Below are 16424 nucleotides of genomic sequence, written 5' to 3' on the forward strand. Positions count from 1 at the left end.
GGCCCCAAAGTCTATTTTTGGTATTCCCCAGGGACTTCATTGCTTTGCTTCCCTTGCTGCTCTGTTGCACACCCTTAGCGTTTTGCCCTGGTGTGGTGGGGTCAGGAGAGCACAATTCGCACACTGTGCCTCCAGCGTTGTTCAGTGAGGGACATTGTGTCTCATGGGGGGACTGGCCCTATGGTCCTCTGAGAGCATTGGCTGCTCTGAGCAACAATATTGTCCTCGGGGGCTGGTGAGACAGGATGTGCTCCACTCTGTCTTCCCTCTTTGTTTGTTCCCATGTGCTCTGGTCAGACGCACTCCTCTCCGTGAGCTGTATCTTAAGTGCTGTCCCTGAAGTGAATCCTTCTGGGGGGAAGTGAGAGGGTGCGTCCACATAGTTGGGATTACAGCTGGCAGTGGGTACAACGATGGGCTCAGGCATGGGAACAAGTGTGAGGATGGCGCAGGACTGGGCAGCGCTTGGCTCTGTGTGCATACGGGTCCTATGAATCAGAACCGGTTTGATGGCACCTAACAACCTTTGAGTATTATTAGCACCTATCAGAAGTATCCGTGGCTCCTGCTTAGTTCTTAATTTTGCTGAAAATGAATTTGACAGATGAAAATATTTCTTTTCCTTTTTAATTTGCATAGTTTCCAGAAATAGAGAAGTCAAAATACTAATAGCTTGATTCATTTTGGAAATAATTTTTCATTAAATTTCTATGTAAGCAGCACGAATAGAGGGGCTGCTTTGTATGATATCTGGGAAAGTTATCTAGGAATGGAAAGGTGGCATCATTATTGAGTTAGCCTGGGTGGACTAGAGAAAGAAATTCAGAGACACTCATGTGTATAAGAAACAGCTTTATATAAAAGAGCAATTGTATATTGAGAAAACATCGCAGCTCAGTCCAGATCAAGTCCATAAGTCCAATATTACACTATATGTCCAACTAGTCTATACATTCCTCTTCAGACTCACACAACACATGCAATGATGTGGAAGATCACAAGCCAGTGGGTGGAGAGTTTTGTGGATCCAGTGACGGTAGAAGCATATCAGCGCTGGCGTGGGTCTCCACGTGGATCCTCCAGCATAGTTCCATGTGGCTTGTCATCAGGAAGATGAAGCAGAGAGAGTGTCTCCTGCCTCCAGGAAGGAAGACAGGAGTTCCCAGAATCCTCAGAAGAAGACCATGCCCACATAGAGGCCTCATTGGTTCTGACCTGTTTGATAGGCTAGACCCCACCCCTTCGCAAGTTGACAGGAGATGATGTAACTTCCACAAATATGTATTCATTTATAACTCACTCACTGCCGTTGATCTGATTCCAACAAATCATAGCCCTATGTAGGATTTCCCAGGCTGTAAAATTTTAAGGGAGCAGATAGCCTCATTTTTGTCTCACGGAGTGGGTGGTGGGTTTGAACCATTGACCTTGCTAGGACTGAATAACAAAGAATGGATAGAGTCTGAACTCTGGAAATGAAAACAAGCTTTGTCTTTCTTCCAAGGATCCCTCTAGTAAGGGGGTGGTGGTCAGAAACAAGGTAGAATCCTTACCAAGCTGCCCATGAGCAGGTTCTCCAGCCCACTCATTTGTCATCAAGTTTATTTTAGTGACCCTGTGTACCAGCATTGAGCTGTGTGCTTAGGCTTTCCATACCTGATTCTTCAGGAGTAGATGGTCGGGCATGCCCTCGGAGGAAACTCTGGGTGGACTCAAACCACCAACCTCTCAGCCAGCAACCAAAGACATTGTGTTTACACTACCAGGGGCTTCTAGAGGCAGTTTGGGAAAGGCACATTCCACTTGTACCAATAATTCCCAAAGGGGGTTGTGTGGTTCTCAGAAGATGTGGCTTCCCAGGAGGAAGCATCTGAGGAGCCACTGAATCCCTCAACTCTGAGCCCTGGAGCTGACACTCAGTGCATTCCTTATGGGGCTGGGCAGTATTGCAAGCACAACTCCTGACATTAAGCATTGTGGGTCCCTCTGCGGGTAGTGTAAAGGTACTTAATTGGGCATAAATCTGTATGCTTTTCTCTTTTTCTAGTGAAATAAACCAGTAGTTTAAAAAAATTAAGTTTCTAAAGATGCATAAATTCACATGTCATTGGTGAAAATAATTAAATAGGATAGACAATGATGAGACTAAAACTTAAGCAATACAAATTTTAGCATTCATGATGCTAATTTGTAACATCACAAATCTATATTTTTCTTTAATATACAGTATTGGGTTTGGAGAAAATATCCACTTATCGTTAACTTTAAAGCTTTCGAGAGAAGCATTCAGGGAGAGGGCAATTTACACTGTCTATACTTTTTATAGGGAAGGCTGGTGATGCAATGGTTAATTGATTGGTTGCTAGTACCAGCGGCTCTACAGGAGAACGATGTAGCAATGTGCTCCCATAAAAAATTTATGGGCTTTGAACCTTCTGGGCCAGTCTCCTCTGCCTTTAGAATCACTAAAAGTTGGAATTGCCTTGATAGCAATGGGTATCAATGTTCACATTGTCTGCACTTTTAATAATAAAGTGAATTAGCCACATTCTTTTAAAACTTAATGCTATTAAATGAAATAAAAAATAAAGCTACGTGCCTGACAAAATGGCGATGGCAGTTGGGTAGACCATGTCCCTTATACTCTTTCTCTTTGAAATTCAATCCAAAATTTCCCGTCAGTCAGGTTGCCGTAGTTGGCCAGTGAGACGCTGCCACAGCTTCTGCTTCCCTTCGCCGATGAAAAAGTGACCGCACTTCTACAGTGTGTTGATAAGCCAACCAGAAGAATGCTGCTTTTGCTTCTGAATTTTGTCAATAGTCAGGCAACCACTGATAACAGGGGAATTATACCTATCCACTTTCAGTTTGATGGCATTTGATTGGAAACTGCTACACTGTTTAATTAAGTCTTATTCAATAATCAATTTTGTTGTTGACCCAGGGTTTTTGATCAATACTTTAATATCCTCATTTACAATTTGATATATTTCATCATTCACATTCATTTGTGAAACTACTACCACAATAAAAACACTGAGCATATTTTAAAGGAGCCCTACTGGGTGATGAGTTGGTTTACTAACCAAAACATCAGTGCCTCGAACCCACCTGCCTCTCTGGCAGAGAAAGACGAGGCTCTCTGCTTCCCTGAAGATGTACAGTCTCGGGAACCCCAAAAGGCAGCACTTCCCTGGCCTCTAGTGCCAAACCACTGAAGTTTGTGTGTGTGTGTGTGTGTGTGTGTGTGTGTGTGTGTAAGAACTGGCTAACAAAGTAGTGGAGATTGCCAAGTCCTAAATCTGTGGATCAGGTGTCCAGTTGGAGGTTTCTTTTGACTCAAGTGGCTGCAGGGTTGGATCATCAAAATCTGCCTTCTGCCCTCAAGAACGAGGCGGCCAGAAGATGATAAGTCAGATACACAGAGGGTGGACTTTGCTAAAGCATATGTGTGTGTGTGTGCCTAGATGTATATATATGTGTGTGTGTGTTTCTCCAAAGAACCGTCCCTTCAAATGATCTCCCAGTGGAGGATGATTGAATTACACCCCCAAACCACCGAGAATCATGGCTAAGCCAAGATGGCATATAATACTCTGCGTCACACCCTTGGCTACGCATGTCTAGACAAGTGTCTGTCTGTTTGTTGTCACTATGTATCATTTTGTATTTCTACCACATTCTGTAAATGTAATTTCCCTCCCTGCCTTCATTCACTCAATAAAGGTATTTTAAGATATACCAAAAGGAGTCTATTGAGATTTATCTTTGTGGTAACATGCATCTGTTTTCCTTAATCTTTTTAGCTGAGTAATTATGTAATGTTTAAAGGGGGAAAAGTACGAAGAAGAGGATGAAAGAAGAGAAGCCTAGAGAATAACCTACCACAAACACTAAGCTATTAATATTTTATAGTAAAGTAATAGACTGAACAGTTTAACTATATTAAACAGAGGCTTCCCTACTCCACAGTCCTGTTCCTATCTTCAGACAGGTTTATGCATCCTTCTACAAATATGAAGAGATGGTTTTTAAAAGATGCATATTTCTTTTTTATTTTATAAAAGTAATGTAAGTTCCCTGAGAAGGGTTAGGAAAATAACAACAAGCGTCAACTTGAAGCGTCTTTCCCAAGCCTGCCTACAGCTCCGCGGAGAGGGCCCTCCGGACACTGGGCTCTGCCCAGGCACCACAATTCAAGGGCACTGAGCCGCACCCTGGACCCCAGCCCTCCGGGCCGCGCTCTCTCCTGCAGTAGCGCATCGAGGTCACCAGGTGCTGCTGCGGAGCAGAGTTTCAGGGCCCTGCGAGGGACAGGGAGGAGCGGCCGCACGTGATCTCGGGCCCCGGCAGGAGCGCCTCGGTCACGTGACAGGGCCCGGAAGCTGCTGCCCGGGCAGCCGAAGGGGATGGCCAGAGGTGGGCTCTGAAGCGGGCGCGGAGGGCTGCGCGGACGCCGGAGCCGGAGCCGGAGTCGGAGCCTGGTCCGGAGCCGGAGCGGTGAGTCTACGTCTGGATGAGCTCGGGTTGCGGCGGATCACCGCTCTCGGCAGGACCCACCTCTCCTTCCTCCCGGGCGCGCTGGATGCCCCAGGTCCGGGCTGCACTGGGCTGCTCCTGGCAGGAGATCTGATGCATGTCGTCCCGGGCGACCCTCCGCAGAGGGGGCGAGACCGGAGGATTCTCCCCGCCCGCCCCTCGTGTCATCTCCCTTGACCTTGTGGGGCTGCGATCCCCTGGTCCTTTTTGACAGGTGGGGAAACTGAAGTCCTCAGGCGTCAGCGGTCACCTGGACGACTAGCTTGGGGTTCTCTCGCGCTTCCCAAAGGGACCGGGTTATCTAGGGGCCAGGCTCCAGGGGCTGCGGCAACCCTGCTCTGCGACCAGCTAGTAAAGAATGGGTCTTGGGGGCGCTGCAAACCTTATGAAGTGCAGTTCTCTTCGGAAACACAAGGGGTTGCCACGAGTCAGACGCGCTGCACGTCTGGCGGAGGTGGCGGTGGGGCATAGAACGCCTACACTGCGGGAGCCCAGGGAAGTCAGGTGCAGCTCCCTTCCGGGACAGGTGAGGAGACTAAGGCCCAGGAAAGAGAAGGGGCTTGCCTCAGGGTCACTGACCCAGGGAGTGCGTCTCAGAGTTGCCAGGAGACCCCAAATCTCCCGCGGCCCTAGTAACGGTTTGCGCTTTACCACGCTGCCTCCTGCGGAAAACTTGACCTTTATGAAGAGTCTCCCCCCCCCCCGCCCTTCTTTTCAGAACTCTCCCCTTCGCAGCCCTGCATTCTCCATCGACGCCATCCGATTGGCTTTGGGCGTGGTTCCCCGCTTTAGCGAGCATGATTTTTCTGCAAGCTCATCGTCCTGTGAGTTTGGGTTCTGCCTGCAGTTTTGTGTCAGTCACACCTAAACAGGACACAGGAGTCGGTGTGCTCCTGGGAGATCGGTGGAGCCCAGCTCAGGGTGAGAAGAGCACTCATCTGGGAATCGCTTTGCCCTTAACCAGAGGAATGTAAAATTCTGCCCCTGTCTTCCAGCCCCACATCCGTGGCCCCCACCGGAAGTTGTCAGTTTGGGGAAATAGTGGTTATTTGGATGGATGTTTGGCAGTTGTGTGGTGAAATAAGGTAGCAGTGCGATGTGGCCCAGACCCTAGAATGAGGGATCTGGAGAGGTTTTTTTTTTGTTTTTTTTTTTACTTCTCACCCTGCCATGCTTTGCAACCCTCAGGTGACTCCCGGCCTCCCCTGGGTTTAGGTTTCTGTCTTTGGAACCATAATGGGCTTGGAAATCTCTAAGCGCCTGCTTTTCTGGGCTGACATTTAGTGTATCTTGTTCTGTTTGTTTTCTAATCACTGAGTGTCCTCTGGCCCTGTCTTGTGTACACTGTGCAGGCCTCACAGCATGATGCAATCTTGTTGTCCGGGAAACAGTTTCCTTTCCTTAACATACTTCTATGATTGTTAGTTGGGATCGATTCAGACCCAGAGTGATCCCCTTGTGCAGAGTAGCACCGCTCCCTGGCGTTTTCAAGGCTGTAAACTTTCTGAAGAAGTCACCAGACCAGTCTTCCAAGGCCCTTGTGAGTGGATGAGAACTAGTAACCTTTCAGCTACTTACTAGTGGAGGACTTTCCTATTTGCGCCACACGGAGATCCACCTCTCCACGTTGCGTTACACAATGTCCATATTAAACGCAAACTGCTGAAAGTGACTTGGATTGAGCGTGATTACTCTACATAGGACCAGGGCCCTCCTTTGACTCATCTGTAGAACCTAGTTTACAGTAGAGGATGCTTTCTCCAAAGATGGTCTAGAAGTCACGCAGTAGGCAATACGAAATGCTTGGTCATTTGCTTGTAGTGTGAGGTTATTTGTCTGGGGTGGATGCTGCACGATGCTGGGGCTGGCTGTTCTGATGAGCGTATTAATTGATCTCTCTTCCTTTGTTTGCTGATTCAGTGTCCCTGATAATATCACCTGCTCATGAGCTAAAACCTGTCACTGTGTGAGCTGGGCCCTGTAGCAGCCCCAAGTGCTTAGAATTTTTTGTGTGTGTTTCAAAAGCTGGTTTTAAGGAAGAGCGAGTCCATTTATGTTGGCCCATTCCAGAGGCTGCCTGTAGGACCAATGAGTGGATGGGACGTGCCATAGGGGAGCGGTTCTTGGGCGAGCATGACAGCTTTCCGAGAATTAGTGCTCCTCATTTTGGAGTACAGAACATGGAGCTCACTACCACCAAAGGTAATGGCCACCGGGTAATTTGGGGGCAATGGAGATGAAATTCAGAAGTGCTGGTGGCTGTCATGGCCGGCTAATATCAAGGTTGGTGGTTCAAACCTACCAGCCATTCTGTGGGAGAAAGAAAGACAAGGCTTCTTCTCCTGCAAGATGTATAGTCTCGGAAACCAAAAGGGGCAGTTCTACTCTGTCATATAGGGTTGCTATGAGTCCCCATCAATTCGATGGCAGCATAATTTTTTCCTTTCCTTATTGTTGTTGTTTTCATAGTTGAAATTGTGTTGGGTAGAGAGTTAAACTTTGAAGGTTTTTCACACGAGAGGAGTTCTGTGAAATTCTAGTGACTGACTTGGCAGTGGAATTTGGAGTCCAGGATCTCATTTGTGAAGGCTTTATTTGGATCCATTGCCTTATTGTCACACCAAGTACGGTGGCTTTTTCTCTGAGCTCACCCTCCGAAGGCATGAAATGCTCGCTACTTCTGCAAAGGTCAGGCCCCGAGGAGTCTCGCTGCTCATGGTACATTCGTTTTCTCCACCCTAATCTGGAACAAGATCTGAGAACTGAGGGAGTGCGTGAGTCTTCTGCTTTCGCTTTTGCTGCCCTGGTCCTGATAACCTGTCCCACAACAGGGGGCTGAGCAACCCCACAAACGCTTAGACTGCTCCCATCAAGGAGAGCCACCCTGGCCTCTGCAGACTGTGGAGGAATCCTGGTGACCAGCCAGCCTGCTAGATCTGACCGAGTACACAAAGCTGGCCATTGTTTCATGCGTGTGGGGTCTTATGGATGGGACACCCCAAATGTGCCAGAATAGAAAACTCATGATGCTGTCTTTCATGCTACCTCTCCTTTGTGCCCCAAGTATGTCTCACAGAAGCCTTGACCTCTGGGATCCAGCTTTTTGAGGCACAGGGTCTGATTCATTCCGAGATAGAGAGGATCTGGGTGCACGCGGCCGCCACACCAGACAAGAAGGAAAACCCCAACAGTTTTGTACAGTTGGAGCCAAAGCTAAACGTCACCACATCAAATTGTCGGAGGAGTAGAAAATGGGATTTCTAAAAGCAAAGGTTCCACAGAGAGAGGTGAATCACATGTAACACGTATGTGGGTTACCGGCACATCATTGTAGAGGTATGCACGAGTTTCTGTTTGCTTCCGGGTGGTCACAGGACGATGGCAGGGCAGGTTTTGGGGGTAATTTGTTACAGTAATTGCTTTCTCAGTCCCAACTGCTCCCGGTGGTCTGTCGTAAAGGCTTGTCGAGAAGGCTGTTGAGCGAACCCCCTCAGGTGTAAATCATTATATCTTTCACCTGCTTATCTGCAATGGAGAGCCCCTCTGGACTAGACTGTGGTATCCTGCACCTGCCAGATCTCAGAAATCAAGACTCTCCTTTCGGCTGTAGAGTTAGTCTGCACCACAAGGAAGTGCTTGTGCATTCAATGTGAAGTTTAGACTGGCGTCAAGACTTGAAAATGGAGTTAAGGCGGTACATTCAGGTGGCTCTATTTTTAAGTCCTCATTCATCCCTCCCCCTAGGAAGAAGCCTCCACGCTGCTTCCCTTTCCAGAAAGTCCGGGAATCTGTCTTTGTGGGTCACTGGGATGCTCTTGGCACGGGGATCATTATTTCCAAGTTCGGGAAGCTGCACAGCTCCCCAGAGTATTACATGGAGAAAGTTCCTTTTGCAGAGTGAGCTTTCTCTCTTCCTGTCTTTCAACATCTCTGTAACCCCAATCCCAACCGCGATAATTAATTCAGTGTCTATTGTGTCCTAAATGCCAAAAGATTGTCAGTTTGAACCCTGCGAGAGATGCCTTGGAAGAAGGAAAAAACAAAAACAAAACCCCTAGAGGAACCGAGAAAGGAATCCCAGGTCCATGAAGGAAGAAGAATCGCCAGTGGAGCGTATTCGGGATCTCTGCCTAAACTGATGGAGGCCCAACCCAGAGGGACCAGAGGCTGTGGCATGGAGCCCAAGACAGAGCAAAGGAACCACGCCAAGACCAGAAGCCGAGGCAAGGAGACCAGAGGGCAGAACAGAGGAGCAGTGTGTCGACTCTGCGACGTGAGGCACAGCAGCAGCCAGCCGGGATGCCATGAGCATCCGAGTCCCCCACAAAGACAGGGTCTCTGACTTTCTCAAGGATCCCAGCCTTGAAAACATGGGCAGGCTTCTCTCTCCTCTGCATCACCATGAGTCAGAACCAGCTCAATGTGGGGAGCGGGAAGTTAGAGCTGGATCTTGCCTGAAGACTTGCCTGGGACTAACATTTAGTGATGTTCATGATTGCAGGTGAGAGGTGAGTGGGTGGGCCTGTTCGGCCCCTCCACTGACCCTTTTGAGGACAGGTATGGTCTTGTGACAGCCTTCCCACCAGACACTCTTGGGCCTGGAGCTTCATTAAGGGCTCCAGGGGCTGTGGTCAGTTAGACAGCATCCCACCCAGGGCTGTTGTAATAAGAGATCAAGTAGCAGCCAGACCTTCGCATTTTCTTTTCCTCCTGGTAGGCCACCCATAGCAGCCTCAGGTTTGCGCTTTCCAGCCCAGAGAACTCAGAGTAGTGGGTGGCACACGGTGAAGAGGTGAGGTCCTAGTCCACCCATCATTATAAGACCATATATATATTATTGTGTTTAATGCTGTATATAGCTGTAATCAGGCTCACCTAGAAGGAAACAGACTGAAAATAAACTTCTCAGGCTGAATCATAGCCCTCAGGAATTGGGTCCAGGGATCTGTTTTCCAGAACCCGGGTGCCTGAGAGTATGTGGCCACCCGGACGTTCATAAGCTGCCGGAGGCCATCTGCTCTGGAGCATTCCCTAACAGGGATTTATGGAAGAGCTTTCTCAAACACTTCGGATTGATTTGCCTGGCTTTGACTTCTTGCTTCCATGATAACTTTTTAATGTGCTTCCAGAGTACCCAGTAAAGTGTTATTTAGCTTGTGGTGGCAATGAAGTGAAGTAATGCTTAGCCCCAGACTCTCCCTCCTTCCCCTCCTTTGCCCTGACCTTCCCTTATAACCGGAAAGAGACATGTACCCACGCCTATGAAGGGGTTATTTTGGTCTGGTTGAAACTGACTTTGCTCATTGCAATGAACTTGTGATAGAACCTGAGAAAACACCTTGGAGGCCATATCTGACCTGCTCTCCACGGCAGCCTAGCGCCAGCTACCATAAAGTGGCCATAAAGACATGCCTGCGTCCCTCTTTGACCCTATTCTGCCACCAGCTACTGCTCTCACAACACTCCGCTTCTCCGCGGCGTTCTCCCATCGGCCACCCAGAACATAGACGACAGTCCCCATGAAGGGGCTGTGAGGGAAGGGCCACCACTTGCCTGTCCTACTGTGGTGGCCCGTGTGTTGCTTTGATCCTGGAATCAATGTCACTGGTGCTTCCAATGGCAGCAGGGTCACCCAAAGTGAACAGGTTTCAGCAGAGCCTCCAGACTGAGAATAGCCCACAACGAAGGAATAGACTGTCCACGTCTGATGCATTAGCCACTGAGCCTTACGGAAAGCATCGAAACGGAGAACCTCATTCAAAGAAGCAGAACATCATCGGGGCTATTGCCAGACGATGAGCCCCTCATGTCAGAAGGCCCTCAAAATATGATTGAGGAAGCGCTGCCTTCTCCAAGTGGAGTTGACCACAATGATGGGATGGAGTAAAGTCTTGGGGAACCCCCTTTGCGACTCTAAATGAGAAGCAGCAGCTGCAGACATCTATTGATCATCAGCACTTGGAATGCACTGAGTATGAATCTAGGAAACTTAGAAGTCACCAAAAATGGAATGCATAAAAATAGACATTCTAAGCACGAGTGAGCTGAAATTGACTGGCACTGGCTCTCTTGAATCACACAATCACATGTCTCACTAGGCTTGGAATGACGCCATCAAGAGGAACGGCATTACATCATCATCAAAAAGGACATTTCAAGTGCGATCTTGAAGTACAATGCTGTCAGTGATTGGATTATGTCTATCCTTCTTCAGGGAATACAATCAATACAATTGGCATTCAGATTGATGCACGAACCACCAAAGCTAGTGATGAAGAAATGGAAGATCCCCCCTCTGTTGCAGTCTGAAATTGATCAAACATGCAATGCAGATACAGTAATCATTATTGCTGATTAGAATGCAAAAGTTGGAGGAGGGGGGTGGGGTCAGTGTGGCTAGCTGGGCAGGGCTGGTGGCCAGGAGGGAGGAGGTTCCGTGGACGACGAGAATGCCTTCCAGAATTTAGGTGTGACATCTGCAGCAGGTCCAAAGCTCTCAGTCATAAGAGAAACGGGCCCCTCCACAAGGATTTTTGTCTAGTATGTGCAGAAAACCAAAAGCCATTGCTCAAGGCGTCTGGGGAGCTGCCTGCTGGGTCCAGGGATGCACAAAGATTGAAAAGGAAGGCTGGCATCTTCTTTGGGAGACTGGCAGAGTGCAACTCCAATAGGTCCTCAAGTGCTGTGATTCTGAGGATATGACTAAATAAAACTGATTTGCGTGGGAGTGGTTGTGGTGGTGTTGAAATGAATTTGGTCTTTACTTAGGTAATCTTTAATGCATTCCATAATGGTCTATGGTAATTGCCTGGATCATCAAACTGCAAAGATTCCCTTTTTACTAAGGTTGGTTTTCACCTTTTAAGACTAGCGTCTTTTACTCTAAAGGAAAAACAGTAACTAAAAGCATCTGTTTACTAACGAACGCAAATGTTGGAAACAAAGAAGGAAGAGTAGTTGCAAAATAAGATCTTGCTGATAGAAACAAAACCAGAGATCGCATGATAAAAGTTTGGAAGATTAACAACTTGTTCATAGAAAATACATTTCTAATATATATTCTTTAACAACACAAATGGTGACTATATGCGTGGACATCTCCAGATGGAGTACACAGAAACCAAAATGACTACATCTGTGGGGAGGGACAATGGAGAAGCCAACCAGAGTCCAACTGTGGAACAGACCATCAATTGCTCATATGTAAGTTCAGGTTGAAGCAGAAGAAATTAAAACAAGTTGATGAGAGCCAAAATACAGCCTTCAGGTGCATCCCACTTGAATTTCAAGATCATCTCAAGAACAGGTTTTCCGCCTTGAACACTAATGACAGAAAGTCTGATAAGCTGTGGGATAAGATCAAGAACGTTCTGCATGAAGAAAGCAAAAGGTCATTGAAAAGATGGGGATGAAAGAAAAGATCAAAGTGGATTTCAGAAAAGCCTGAAACATGCCCTTAATTGTAGAGTAGATAAGGTAAAAGGAAGAAATGGTAAAATCAAACAGCTGAGCAGAAAATTTCAAAGGGCAACATGAGAAGACAAAGTAAAACATTATAATGAAATGTGCAAAGACCTAGAGTTAGAGAACCAAAAAGAAGAACACATTTAGTGTATCTTAAACTAAAAAAAAAAAAAATTCAAGTCCAGAATTACAATATCGAAAAATCCTGTGGGCAAAATATGGAAGCACCGAGGAAGATGGAAAGAATATAGAGATTCACTGTACCAGAAAGAACTAGCCAACATCCCACAAGTCAAGGGAAAAAAAAGAGGAACTGATACCAAGGGCTCAAGTAGAAAGAAAATGTTTTGAAAATGATTGTAACATGTACAAATGTGCTTGACACCTTGCATGGATGTGTGGGTTGTGATAAGAGCTGTATGAGCTCCCAGTAAAATGATTAAAAAAAGAAGTAGCTGTAAGTAAGAACCAATGACACTGGAGGAAGACGTTCAGACTTCACTGAGGGCAGTCATGTTAGCCAAACACAAGGATGCAGGGATTGATAGCAAACCAACTGAAATGTTTCAACAAGCTGGTAAAGTATTGGAAGCACTCACTGGCCTATGCCATATAATTTGGAAGCCAGCTAATTAGGCAACTCACTGGAATAGACCCACATTTATACCATTCCAAAGAAAAGTGACCCAGAATGCTCAAATTATAGAACAATCTAATGGGTGTCACATGCAAGTAGAATTGTCCTGAAGATCACCCGTCAATAGTTGCAGCAGGACACGGACAGGAGCTGCCAGAGGTCCAGACTTGATTCAGAAGAGGATGTGGAACCAGGGGTATAATGACTGATGCCAGATGGATCCTGGTTGAAAGCAAAGCGCAACAAAAACTTGTGTTTTATTGATGATGCTAAGGCATTTGACTGTATGGACTGAAAGAACTATGGATAACCTTGACAGAACACGGAACTCTGCTCATTGAAACCTCTTCATGCATCAAGAGGCAGGCACACTGCATGGTTTACAATCAGGAAAGCTGTGTGTCAGGGTTGCATCCTCTCACCATCTTATTCAATCTGTATTCTGAGCAGATAATCAGAGACGCTGGCTCATATGAAGAAAAATGTGGCATTGGGATTGGAGGAAGGTTTATTAATAACCGGAGATAGGCAGATAACACAACCTTGCTTGCTGAAAGTGAAGAAGGTTTGAAGCACTTGCTGATAAAGATCAAGGATTGTAGCCTTCAGTGTGGATTACAACTCAATATAAGGAAGACAAAAATGATCACAACTGTACCAGTAGGTCACATCATGATAACTAGAGAAAAGGTTGAAGTTATCAGGGATTTTGTCATACTTCGATCTACATTCAATGCTCATGGAAGCAGCAGTCAAGAGATCAAAAGATACATTGCATTAGGTAAATCTGCTTCACAAGACCTCTTTAGAGTATTGAAAAGCAAAGGTGTTACTTTTAGGACTAAGGTGCGCCTGACCCAAGCCAGGGCATTTCCAGTTGCCTCACATGCATGTGCAAGTTGGACATTGAATAAGGAAGACCGAAGAAGAATTGATGCATTTGGATGGTGGCGCTGGTGAAGAATGCCGAAAGTACCATGGATTGCCAGGAGAATGCAAACCTGTCTTGGAAGAAGTACAATCAGAAAGCTCCCTAGAGGCTGGGATGGCAACACTATATCTGACATGCTTTGGACATGTCAGGAGAGAACAGTCCAGAGGGCATTGTGTGTGGTAAAGCAGGGAGGCAGTGACAAAGTGGAAGGCTCTGGTAGAGATGGATTGACACGATGACTTGACAATGGCCTCCAACATGAGAACAATCCTGAGGCTGGCACAGGACCGGGCAGTGCTTCACTATAAGTCACATAGGGTTGCTGTGAATTGTACCTGACTTGAAGGCACCTGACAGCATTTGGGAAGTTAACAGGTTATCACAAGTCAGGGTCAGAAAACATTAAGGATACAGTCATTGAACCATAGCAGCTCTCCTCAGCCAGTAACCAAGTATCTTCTTCGGCCTTCTGCTCTCAGTCACATGGTCCTTGACCCCTCATTCCCCGGGTCAGGAAGCCAGCCTGCCGCCATGCCTCACGCACGCAGTCTCCGCCTTGCTTCTCTCTTCTGCTACATGGTCTCCTTGCCTTGACCTCTGGTCTTGGCTTGGCCTGGCTTCTTTGCTTTGTCCTCCGGTCTCTGTTCTGCAGTCCCTGGGACTTCCGGTCTCAGCCGCTACCACTTCAGACATCGTGAACGTGCTCCACTTGTGGCTCTTCTTCCTTGACGAACCTGGGATTCCTCCCTTGGATTTTCTGGGATGCTCATTCTTATAGCCAGGGGAATGGCAAAGCTGACCAATGCCCCACTCTTAGTGCTTCACATATCCTATTTGCATAGCCCCACCCAATCATGAGGTGGGAGTTACGGAGAATAACTAACCAGTTACCTTGCTGCCATCAAGTCAACTGTGAAGACAGTGACCCTGTAGGACAGGGTAGAACTACCTTTGTGGGTTTTGACACTAACTCCCCCTCCCCAAATCTGCTTTGTTTCTCTGCATAAGGAACCCTGCCTGCGCAAGCAATCCAAATTTAAACAAAATAAACATATGAATATTCATGCAAAACTGTCCTAAGTAAAATGTATACACAATATACAATTTCATGTTCACTCCTGCAGCAGGGCTGTGGTTTCAGAGGGCTGGCCCTGCAGGCCGAAGTCCAGCACATAATCATTATGTCCTGGGACGCCCAGAGACATAGATAGAAGAGCCATGTAGAGAAATTTCCCTTCAGCACAGAACCCAATGAGTAGGCTCTTAAATAGAAATTTGGGGAACATTTTTGTGTTTTCAAAAGTGAATTGGTGTGAGTGTGTTGGTGGGGAAACGATATCCTTCAAAGTTTTATTGTTATCAGTAGTCACAGCTGGAACGGAAAGGAACCGGAAATACAGCAGATATAAGAGATACGATCTAAAAGAAAGGAGCCCTGGTGGTGCTGTGGATCAGGCATTGACCTGCTAACCTCGGGGAGAAAGATGAAGCTGTCTACTCATGTAAACATTGACAGTTCTTCTGCCATGGGGCCAGAGCCCCGGATGGTGCCCAGCTGTGCTTAATCTGCCCGAGGCCACCTGTCTTGGCAATGCCCCCAAGAAACAGGCTCAGGCCGGGGGCAGCCAAAAGATGGAGCAGCAGAAGAAAGAGAAGGCCATTGAAAATAAAACTTTTGGTCTAAAGAATAAAAAAGAGGAGCTGATAACCAAAGGCTCAGGTAGAAAGAAATGTTATAGAAATGATGATGGCGAATACATACCAATGTGTGTGATACAACTGATGTATCGATTGTCATAAGAGCTGTAAGAGCCCCAAATAAAATGATTTATTAAAATAAAAATAAAAAAGAAAGGAGCAAAACAATAGAAGCTTTATCAAGGCTGCTACTCATCAAGTTGAATTCAGTCAACAGAATCCACATCGCGAGGCACCAAGTGAAGCTGAGAAGAAACAGAGGAAAGAGGACAAGAAGGAAGCGTTGCAGGAGCTAAATGAGCTGTTCAAACCATCGTTGCTGCTCAAAACATGAGTCCAGGCGCACATCCCAGATCAGTGGTGTGTGCGCTCCTCCAGCCAGGCCAGGGCACTAAAGGACTCCCATGACCCGCACAGAGGAAAGGTGAGAAGTGGAGTGTTTACAGGGATGCCAGATATGAGGAACTCACAAAGGGGATGGTGGAGGATTGAAATGAGGAAAAACTGGGAGAAGCAGTGAACAAGAAGCCCAGTGAGGCGGAAAAGAAAAAGCCCAAAATTCAAACAGTGAACAGTATGCAAGCATTGAAGTAAACAGCAGGTGCGGCGGCGGTTTGGCGTATGCCCTGGAGGCAGTGAGATGTGTATGTGTCGTCATGCACACCCCCCTGGATTTGTGTGGAAGAAAGATAAAAAGAAAGAAGATGACATTTCATTAGGAGATCTCATTGGAAGAAAGTATTCTGCCTGAGGTCCAAATGTTATCAACATCACCCCAGAATCTTTACTTGCATGGAAAAAGGAAAGAAAAGATCGATAAACTTGAGTCAGATCTGGGAAGAAGTAAAGCAGGGCGAACATGAGTGATCAGTGGTCACCAGGTGTTTGAATTTCATCCTGAACTGGTTGATGATGATGATGATGGTGATGAAGCAGGTGATACCCGTTACATCCAGAGAACAGGCGGCCATGAGTTTGAGGATTCTGTGAACATAAATGACACAGATTTAAGCCTGTCCATGTCAAGAGATGTAGACGACACAGGTATTATGTAGATGAGACCAGTCTTGAAAGATTCAGCACATATACTTCAGAAAGGATGAAAACAAATTAAGTGAGACAGCTGCAAAAATATAGTAATAATCATAATTT

At 46.6% G+C, this 16424-nt stretch overlaps 1 protein-coding gene and 1 pseudogene across 3 annotated transcripts in view; both read left to right on the forward strand.

Annotated features, from left to right (window-relative positions):
• The first annotated feature begins 4365 nt into the window (after positions 1-4365).
• Positions 4366-16424, forward strand: part of SLC36A1 (solute carrier family 36 member 1) — a 54277-nt gene continuing 42218 nt past the window's right edge. For 2 of the 3 annotated variants that reach the window (XM_075541845.1, XM_075541847.1), the window contains exon 1: positions 4366-4500. The gene's annotated coding sequence lies outside the window, so the exon portion shown is untranslated. Of the gene's footprint in view, positions 4501-4961; positions 5066-16424 lie in introns of those variants that run through there. The other variant, XM_075541846.1, reaches the window with a different exon arrangement.
• On the forward strand, positions 6720-16409 carry LOC142440170 (zinc finger CCCH domain-containing protein 15 pseudogene; annotated as a pseudogene).

Source organism: Tenrec ecaudatus, chromosome 2, assembly GCF_050624435.1.
Source record: "Tenrec ecaudatus isolate mTenEca1 chromosome 2, mTenEca1.hap1, whole genome shotgun sequence".
NCBI classification, from domain to species: Eukaryota; Metazoa; Chordata; class Mammalia; order Afrosoricida; family Tenrecidae; genus Tenrec; species Tenrec ecaudatus.